This window comes from Haliotis rufescens, unplaced genomic scaffold, assembly GCF_023055435.1.
Source record: "Haliotis rufescens isolate VD_foot unplaced genomic scaffold, xgHalRufe1.0.p SCAF_31, whole genome shotgun sequence".
Lineage (NCBI taxonomy): Eukaryota > Metazoa > Mollusca > Gastropoda > Lepetellida > Haliotidae > Haliotis > Haliotis rufescens.
Genome location: NW_025964013.1, coordinates 79,467 through 90,180, shown reverse-complemented (window position 1 = coordinate 90,180; position 10,714 = coordinate 79,467).

Genomic DNA, 10,714 nt, shown 5'->3' with positions numbered 1-10,714 from the left:
AACAAAAAATACAATTTAAACAGTAAATCAACATGTCTGGTGATTTTTTATCTCAAATTTCGAATTTGTACTGACAAAGTTTCTCATCACCCGTTCGTTTGCCGGACTTCGCTGAAGGGGTATGGCGTAATGTTTTTCTCTTCGCATAATATTCAAATTTCTTTTTTTCCAAAATATTGAATCCGCTAGAGGGGGGTGCGCATTATACATGGGTGCGCACTATACTCAAGAAAATACGGTAATTGCTCTGGAAGTTCACTATGCTCATCATCAGCTTCAACTTCATCAACATATTCTTCCCTGCACCAGACATCTTTACATTCAATTTGATACTGGCGCTCTATAAACATATATTTAGTCAAAATCTTAAACAAAAGCATCAAAACATTATCTGTGCTAGTAGAACCATGAAGGATGAGATCAGAATTCAGAACCTTTATGCACTTGATAACTGGCGCATGGCTGAATGGGCCATTATTAAATCTTAGCTGCAAGGACCGCCTCTGTGGTCTGGTCATAAGCGTCTGCCCGAAGAGTGAAAGGTCAGGGGTTTGATCCCCGGCCGCGTCATACCAAAAGAAATCGCTAGTTAAGTGCAATAATCTTGGAAGTGACGTTAAACCCCATTTCACCTAACCTCTTAGCTGCAAGATTTGTGAACTTTTTTGTCTCCACATTCAAAAACGAAAAGAGAATGACACACAGTCCATGGGCAAAACCAGATACCCATGCACATTTTCAGCAATGATTGGCTATAAACATGGACACAGGTTTCACCAGTTAATGTTAAAGCGGCTGTATGATTCAACAGGACACGGGAGAACTCTTCTTTACTGGATTTATTGGCATACACCTGTCAACAAGAGCTACCAGGCATAACTATACCCAAGAGCAAGGAGAGTCGAGTAAGGGAGATGACTCCCATTTTTAATAACCTGCCTTGTTCTTTTCCTTTTCGAGTTTAGACCTGGCTGTGATGGAGTGCTAGAGTCAACAGAGAGTTCAGACCAATCTGAAATAAGGCTGGTGTCAGGTTGGGGAATATCATCGAGCTCCTGATATTTGGCGGAGTGAGGAATACAAGGGGAATCTGTGGTGCACAAGGTAGTTGAGGAAGTTAGACAAGTTGATCATCGCTGTCCAAGTCTCTTTGCTGGCAATTTCATCCTGAGATGTCTTGGTACAAAAGGGCACCTTGTAACATTCTGAGAGCTTCCCTCTACCACTTGTGTAGTTGGAAGCCATCCTTGGCAACTACCAGATAACGGTTTCCTGCGGATGTTTTGTTGCAATCATTGTGCAGGTACACAAAGTCATCAATCTCAGTTTGGTCAGTAACACAGCAGTGACCTTGAGAAGCCTTGGATTTCTCCCTGGGAACGTAGTTTGCTTTACGAATAGCAAGTTGATCCATGATAAGCTGTTTGTCTGACATAGGCAACTGACAGTTAGTGAACTAACATCCCACGAGATGATAGACCCAGAGAGCAAATTTGTGAGTTTAACGAGTTACAGCAATGGTAAGGGCAGTCCAAGTGGTGGGGCCATGTACTTGCTCTTAGCGCACCAACTCATCTCTAACTCTTGCATGGCCTTCTCAGCAACAGGGTTCTTGTTCTTGGTTTTCACTCTAAGTATTTCCAATGACAATCTGTGTTGTTGAGGAAGCTTATTCTTCTAGAGATTGATGAAACCTGGAGCATGGTCGGTACGGATTACAACATAGAGGACCATCAAGATGTCGGAATTCAATATATAGGCGGATCACGGCTTCACAAAGAGTGGAACCACGCTCATCCTCTTCAATGCAAGCTGTGTAGGATGTAACACATTCACGTAGGACAAGAATGAACTGTTGTTTGCGTCACATGACATCTGACACAAAAGTGAAACAAATACTTTCAGAGGTGTCTACCAGGACATGTGGTGTCTTCCTCCGGGAGGCACATTGGTGGCAGGATTCTGTGACATTCTCAATTAACTTGTCCAAATCCAAAGCAAAGAAGTATCTGTGACACACTTGTTTGAGTCGATGAGCTGAAGCACGAGCTATCTGAATGTGCATGGTAGTAAGGAGTCCGTCTAATACCTGTCTCGGGACGACAATACACTCCCTTGTTTTGTGGAGTGGGTCTGTTCATCAGACCACAAGCAAGTCATCTTTAGAGTTTGTTGATGCATTTAAATATCTCTTGACATCTTTAACATTTGTGAGTTTCCTAGAGGGTCTGGTATCTTAAAGAAGGTGTATGTTGGTCTATCAAAGATCTTGGTACTCCTCCTGTAGAGACCGCCAAGCTGGTCTTCTTGTAAACAGAAGTCAACTGGTTCCATTCATGATGTCAGAAATGGAAATGTGTCTGACAACAGTCTTCTGTGCGCTCAATAAATGAGGAAATCTGGCAAGATAGGTTGTTATATTCTGGGGCATTTCAGCTTGCTAAGTCAGATGGGGCATTTACCGAACCTGAACTGTTGCCTGATATTGACTGACTGTCGACAAGAAAGTAGAGACACAGAGTCTAGCAGAAAATTCTTTTCGACATAACTTCGCAAATGCCAAAACACAAGGTCTGCTGTCAGTGAGGATGCATGTTTTGAGTTTAGATTGTATGATGAAAGGACTGAAGTGCTTGGTGGCGATAGTGATGGACAGTGCTTCTACCTCACATGGTAGCCAGGTGACCTGAAATGTACAGGTTAGCACCAATTCCATAGTTGATCCTCAGGGCAAGGAAGAACAGAGGAGAGTCCTGTCTGTGTCGTTTAAAAAGCCTCAAGTAAATGGTCGGTCCAGAATAGCTTTTGCTTTGATTGGTGGTCAGCAGCTGCATCATCAAGTGGGGTGAGAAGCGCAGAACATCCAGGTTTGACGTGTGAGAGGACCTTGTAGGGTCCAATGAATGATTGTAACCAATCAACTGTTTCTGGAGGTGGACAAGAAGCCAGTGTAGAAATGTGTCATGGGCTCGCTTGAATGGAACCCTGGAGCCAGTGCCAACCCAAGATGTTTGTTGTTGTGGGGGGAGATGATCGTCTTCTGAGGCGTCAGTCTGATATTGTTGTATCTGAGTATCAGCTCCACAGTAAAGGTCATCAGCAAGTTTGGCAACAACCCCTTCCTCCAGTAGATCCCCTGGCACTCAGTACATAAGCTCCACCAAAGTGGTCTCTGATCCCGGGATTCCAATGGCTGATCTAGCATACACCCTAACTCCCCGGCGTGGAGTCACCAGGCCGCAGTACTTCATTAATTCCTGTGGATATAATGTACCAATATTTGGCAATTTGTCGTTGTGTGGTGACATCTGGCATGAGCGCAGGCTGTGGCCTACCATCTGCCAACATCAGAGAATGCAGTCACTAATCAGTAACCGGCACTTGACTTCTTTACCAAAGAGGATGGATTGAGAGGTACTCAACATGAATGCTGGCATCCTCTATTGAAGTTCCAAGAGTTTATTTCTTGAATACAACGGCACTCTGCCCTTGCATTGGGAAGGTTGTTCGGGTCCCATGTTAACAAATGCTTAGAATGGTCCGGATGCACCATCATATCCTTCAAGGTTTGGGTAATAAATGTCATTGAATTCTGTGAGTAGTGACATGAACTTGGACTTAGTGTTTGACCTCAATTTGAGAGCATGCTTTTGGTGTGTAAGGTATCTCTATGAAGAAATCAACAGGAACATCAGGGACAAATACTGGGCTCATGTTTCTTGAGCATTTGTGGAGTATCTGTCAGATTAGGAATATGGTGCTTACGTGGAATGCTAGAAAGGACATCTGTTCTGGACATGTTAGCGACAAGGAAGACTCTCCAGGGTGAGTATCAATCCGGGGTTCAATGTAATCTGTGGATGCATAACTTTCTGGACCAGGTACCTCTATAAACTCTCCAGGCCATATAGTTGTACAGCTCTTCGGAGCTCTGAGTACACAAGCTCTTCTAACAGTATGCTTGTTGGACATCGCTATCAAACTGTACATATATACAGTACAATCACCAAGTATGATTTGTCTCTTTGCAGTGCGTATCACTGGTCTCTTCATAAATGGTATGCCCAGAAGAATATCCACATCAAGGTTCTCCACCACGAGACCATTAAAGCTGAATTCCTTGTTGTCCTGGCACACAAGAATACTTGTCTTTCCAACAACAGTCATCAACAACATCAGTGGGGATGAGCCATCGGCCTGGTGGGCTGACTCAGAGGTTGTCTTGATGTCAGCACTGAGACCTGTTGCTGCTGAGAGACAAATCATATTATCAGACGAGCTGTCTGATGGCCACAGAAACAGCAGGTGGTGACTGTCAAATTTGAAACTTGTGTAGAGACAGATTCAGAAGGAGGTACACACTTGTTCCAGTGTGTCAGCATGATCAATATAAACTTCTTCAGAGTCATCTAGGATATTAACGACATGCCTGGCCTTAAGCATATATTTGCGATTATGCTCTGGTAGGAATTTGCACTCCCTTAGGAAGTTACTCTGGTCACCACACCCTGTGGCTTTTCATAATGGGCATGATTTGCTGAACTTCCGAATCCGTCGTGTTGTTTGTTTACAAAATCATAGGTGATAGATGTTCTTGGTTAGTGGCAGCTATCATAACCTTTGCATCCTCTCTACAGTGAGGATTTCATCCAGTAGGAAGTCCAGTGCCTGCGAGATTTTCAGTGTCAGCAAAGCCACTGTTCGCAAGCGGAGATCTGTACCGTAGCACTGTTTAACTAATTTTGGCAGTTCAACATGAGAGCACCAAAAGGTTTTCCAATGAATAGAAGAGTTCTTCGTCTTCATCCTGTGCAGTGGCAAGGTGGGTGATAGCACCTTCACAACAGGGTAAATTGTCCTCTACAAAAGCCATGAGTCTTTGACACAAATCCTCTGGTCTTTCATTGGGATTAAGCTTGATGTCAGCAAAGAGGAAATGAGCACACATCGCCTGAAATACAAAATGGAGAGAGTTTGTGTGCCATATGCATGGATGTCTTGATAATAGGATTCCTTGAAATTACTGGGGGGAAATTGGCAATTTGTCCAAGCATGAGTTCTAAACTGCTTTCTTTGGCTTTATTGGACGTCCTTTCCATCGTCAGTCATACCTCTGAGGGGAACAGCCCGTGTTTTCTTTAGCAATGTAGACCTGTCTATAAGACACTGGGCAAAGTTTGAGACTAATGATAGCGTGTACAGGTCTTGCCTCCAGTTCTCTAAAGAATTCACGGTTTCATCATTGCTGAGGCACCACTGTTTAAGGGCCTGTGGTGCGTTCTTATAACAGAAGACGGCATACGTTACCAGCTCTATGGCTCAAGAGGGAAAGGCCCAAAAAAACTTCACTATGTGAAGAAACCTGCTGTACCTCAATAATTTAATGACACAATCCTATGTGCCTATCATGATGACTTGTTGAAGCTCACACAGGTGTAGAAATGTGTTATGCCTTCATCACACAGAAATATTTCTGGTACGTGATGTATGAGAGAGTACCTGCAGAGACAAATCCATGCAAGCTGGCACCCCTGAAGCCTCTACCAGTGGTCAATGTTGTTCAGAGGTGGCACGTTGAACTTGTCGGTCCACTGATAAGCAAGGAGTCATTTAAAGTGGCAAGAGTGTTGTATGACCAAGTCAAAAGCAGATACTCATGCCTTCAGAGTATACTCACTGACAGAGACCTGGAGTTTACCTCCAAACTGCTGAATGAAGTATGCAGATTATTGGATATAGGTAGACTGAAAACATGTCCCTTTCATCTGGAAACAAATAGACACACTGAGGGCACGAATAGTGTTATTGGTCAAACACTCCGTATTTATGGAGACAAGGCACAGGAGAATTGGCCAGAGTTGTTACCAAGAATACTCGCTGGTTACAGAATGAGTCCTGCAGTCACCTTGACATGTTTCTTGCCATACTTCACTGTTTTGCAGTGACCCCAGTTTACCAACTGATGTACTGGAACTTTGCACACAAGGTCTTTTGCCATTGCATTGGACCTGAAGTGGAGGACAAGTAAATTGAACCCTTGGAGAAATATATGTCGGATTGCAAAAGTGAATGGTACAAGGTCCAATATGCCGGTATCTCAAAAAGAGAATTGGTTCTAAGAGAATTTCCCCCCCCCCAGAAATTGTGGAGGCCTTCCACATCAGAAGGACCCTGACATGTAAAGCGATGCAGAAACACAAAAGTAAACAAGACTGATGCAATTAAGGAAATATGATGACCATGTACTTAGTTACATGATATGGAGGATATGTTTTGTCACACACCAGTAGCTTATACCTGTAAGCAAATTGTAGTCCCACTGTATCGAGACACGTGTCAAATCATATGGGTACCCAAATAGGAAATAGAAGCTTATACGTCGTAGAGGTAACATGCCAACGCAGTCATGAGTTGATGATAAAACCCTAGAGGTAACATGCCTATGCAGTTATGAAATGACGATAAGGCGTAGAGGTAACATGCCTACGCAGTTATGAAATGATGATAAGGCGTAGAGGTAACATGCCTATGCAGTTATGAAATGACAATAAGCCGTGAAAGTAACATGCCTCCACAGTTATGAAATGATGATAAGCCTTAGGTAACATGCTAATGCAGATATGAAATCATGATAAGCCATGGAGGTAACATGCCTATGCAGTTATGAAATGACAATAAGCCGTGGAGGTAACATGCCTACTCAGTTATGAAATGATGATAAGCCTTAGGTAACATGCTAATGCAGATATGAAATCATGATAAGCCATGGAGGTAACATGCCTATGCAGTTATGAAAGGACGATAAGCTGTAGAGGTAACATGCCTATGCAGTTATGAAATGACAATAAGCCTTTGATATTTGCATCTCTATCCACATATCACCCCAACGGATATCGTTTTTATCCGTTGGCTTTATCCTGCCGAGAAACCTACCCATTATGTGATAAAGTACCATACATTGCCATTTCAACTGTTGATGAAACATTTATAGAATTCACACCTAAAAGCCAACTGCTCATAAAATGCCACAAATTACCCACTCAAAGATCGTTTCAAAATCCTTCATGTGGTTGGTCAGTTGGTTTGTTGTTTTATGCCGCATTCAGCAATATTCCAGTTATATGACGGCGGTATCATGGGATAACATTTATACTAAGTTATCTTATAATAATTAGATCTACATCAAGTGCTTTTATGAGTTATCATGGTGTAATATTTATACATCATTTCATATAATTATAGTTTAACAAGAAATAATTATCATTAGGTAAAATGCATATATAAAATATCAGTAGTTTCAGTTAAAGCCTTTTTAGATGGTTGCTAGCCTAAGGTAATGGGAGCGCGTCTTCTAGACATACTATTCAATAAGACAAGAGTTACGTCTACATAGTTTAATTGATTTGAAGCTTTTAGATAAATGCTAGCCTAAGGTATCAAGATCCCATCTCCCAGACAAAGGATATTTATTTAAGTATATCTGTCATCACCTACCGGGGTATATTAGAATAACATTACTTCAATTAAGACTCATTAAGGATTAGCCCCCATACAAGCTCATCTATAGGGCATTAAGGATTAGCCCCCACACAAGCTCATCTATAGGGCATTAAGGATTAGCCCCCACACAAGCTCATCTATAGTGACACCCTAATCTCTTTCAAAGCATCCAGTAAATAAGTCACCATGACAACATTTATACTAAGTTATCTTATAATAATTAGATCTACATCAAGTGCTTTTATGAGTTATCATGGTGTAATATTTATACATCATTTCATATAATTATAGTTTAACAAGAAATAATTATCATTAGGTAAAATGCATATATAAAATATCAGTAGTTTCAGTTAAAGCCTTTTTAGATGGTTGCTAGCCTAAGGTAATGGGAGCGCGTCTTCTAGACATACTATTCAATAAGACAAGAGTTACGTCTACATAGTTTAATTGATTTGAAGCTTTTAGATAAATGCTAGCCTAAGGTATCAAGATCCCATCTCCCAGACAAAGGATATTTATTTAAGTATATCTGTCATCACCTACCGGGGTATATTAGAATAACATTACTTCAATTAAGACTCATTAAGGATTAGCCCCCATACAAGCTCATCTATAGGGCATTAAGGATTAGCCCCCACACAAGCTCATCTATAGGGCATTAAGGATTAGCCCCCACACAAGCTCATCTATAGTGACACCCTAATCTCTTTCAAAGCATCCAGTAAATAAGTCACCATGACAACATTTATACTAAGTTATCTTATAATAATTAGATCTACATCAAGTGCTTTTATGAGTTATCATGGTGTAATATTTATACATCATTTCATATAATTATAGTTTAACAAGAAATAATTATCATTAGGTAAAATGCATATATAAAATATCAGTAGTTTCAGTTAAAGCCTTTTTAGATGGTTGCTAGCCTAAGGTAATGGGAGCGCGTCTTCTAGACATACTATTCAATTAGACAAGAGTTACGTCTACATAGTTTAATTGATTTGAAGCTTTTAGATAAATGCTAGCCTAAGGTATCAAGATCCCATCTCCCAGACAAAGGATATTTATTTAAGTATATCTGTCATCACCTACCGGGGTATATTAGAATAACATTACTTCAATTAAGACTCATTAAGGATTAGCCCCCATACAAGCTCATCTATAGGGCATTAAGGATTAGCCCCCACACAAGCTCATCTATAGGGCATTAAGGATTAGCCCCCACACAAGCTCATCTATAGTGACACCCTAATCTCTTTCAAAGCATCCAGTAAATATGTCAACAAGATTAGTGCCAGTCCAACAGGATAAACAGGATTTAGTATTCCCCTCTGTCAAGCCATCCATTTAGCTTAGGACACAACCAATCGTGTATCAACCAATCACATTCCTTTCTATTGTTTAAATTTTTGTTAAATACATACTGTAGGCAGGTTTTAAGCAGAGAAGGGGTTTGACTCTCTTACCAAGCAGACCTCTCTCCCACAGCCCAGAGTGTGTACCGACTCTCTGTGGCACCCTCAGTTATATTCTAAGATATTGTAAATTGTTAATTGTTCTTGTAAATAAAATTGTGATTAGTCTCCTGTGACTCTGGCTCTTTGCTGACTAATTCCCCAAGCAAACCAGCACGTCATTCTGGTATTGTTCACCCAGAACAGTTCCATGATAATTTGGTGGAGAATCCGGGTATGACAGACTTCTTAGTCTGTCCTTTCCTGTACCTCTTTGCAGCATGGCTTATGGTTCACAAAACTGTAGGAAGTGACAGTCTCTTATTAAAAGGATATACTACCTTCCTGGGGGCCAATCACCAAGAACGAAGAAATGGCCTTTAACAAGATTGAAGAAAGAACAAGAACCTCTCCAATCAAGAACAAGTTCTCCGATCCCAAACCTTCCCTGCTCGAATATCTTAGCAACACTGCTAAGACTTCCCCTTCAAGATGTCGTTCCTGCACATAACCTAAGAAAAGAAGTATACACGCCTATCCCACAGAGACCCGACCACAGTCATCTTCATGCAGACCCTGCACAATACAGAAACCGCCTCACGGGCACCTTCAAGATGGACACTGTGTACAAGATATCTCATTGGGACTTACAAATTTGTGTTTACTTACATGGACTCAATCAAGGATATATATTGTGTGACTGTTGAATATTGCAACCAGGTATGTTTAATCAAAGCCAGTATATTAATGCCAAAATGTGTCTTTCAAAAATTCAGTTTTATATATGTGCAATATACTCCAAATTACATCTTTAGTCAAGCTAGATCTTTGAAGTTATTGTGTAGGGAATCTTTGAAATGTCTCCAGGCCACGCCAGACATATAGATACAGCTAGGGCCCAGACAAACCTGAGCTGTAGGGTTATCGAGTCACACCTTAAAGCTCGACTCGTAATTTCAAAAATCTAAACGACAAAATTTGTCATTTGTTACAAGTTATTAATGTGCACAGTTTTGTACAAAATTGAATGTATTGTCTAGGACTTTGAATTCAGATTAGGGATATTCTTGGGTGAGCCACCCCCACACATATGTTTATTGTATGTCAGTATTAAGTAATTAACAGCACAGCAGTATTCAGCATTTCAGAGTTTTGATGTCAGAATTAAGGATTTTTTTTTCTTGGGCATCGCACCCACAATATCTGGGCAAGCTCCGTCAAAGACACGGGAAGAGCACCCATTGTACTTAAAAGGGCAATAGTACCCACAAGTACCGTTTGAGTCACGCGGTAAAGCTAGACTCCTGGTTTCAAATTTCTTTATGCGAAATATTTGCTGAGATGTTTAATTTGTACTTTTTATGACATTACTCATTATCATTATTCGGTACTGAGTCGCACCGCCAAGCCAGACTCCTGAATTCAAAGAACCTTCAGTGATATATTTATTGAATCTGTGCAAAGCAGTAATTACCTTGTAGTAAAATTGCACATTACAAAGATCACTTGGTTAGTTTTCAAACTGGCACTAATTCAAATTGGCTAGATGATCACTTTCATACCGCCATTGCATAGATATATTTGTTGCATAAGGATTTCATGTAACTGATTTTGTTCACATTTGCATGGTTGTTTTCGTTGGTGAAAAACTCACACAAATCAATTTGGACTCATATAAGCTTGGGGTCCAAGCTTCACGTAATGGAGGGAAGTTGTCATGGTGACTTATTTACGGCACCCATTGTCTGAAGAACATTTGA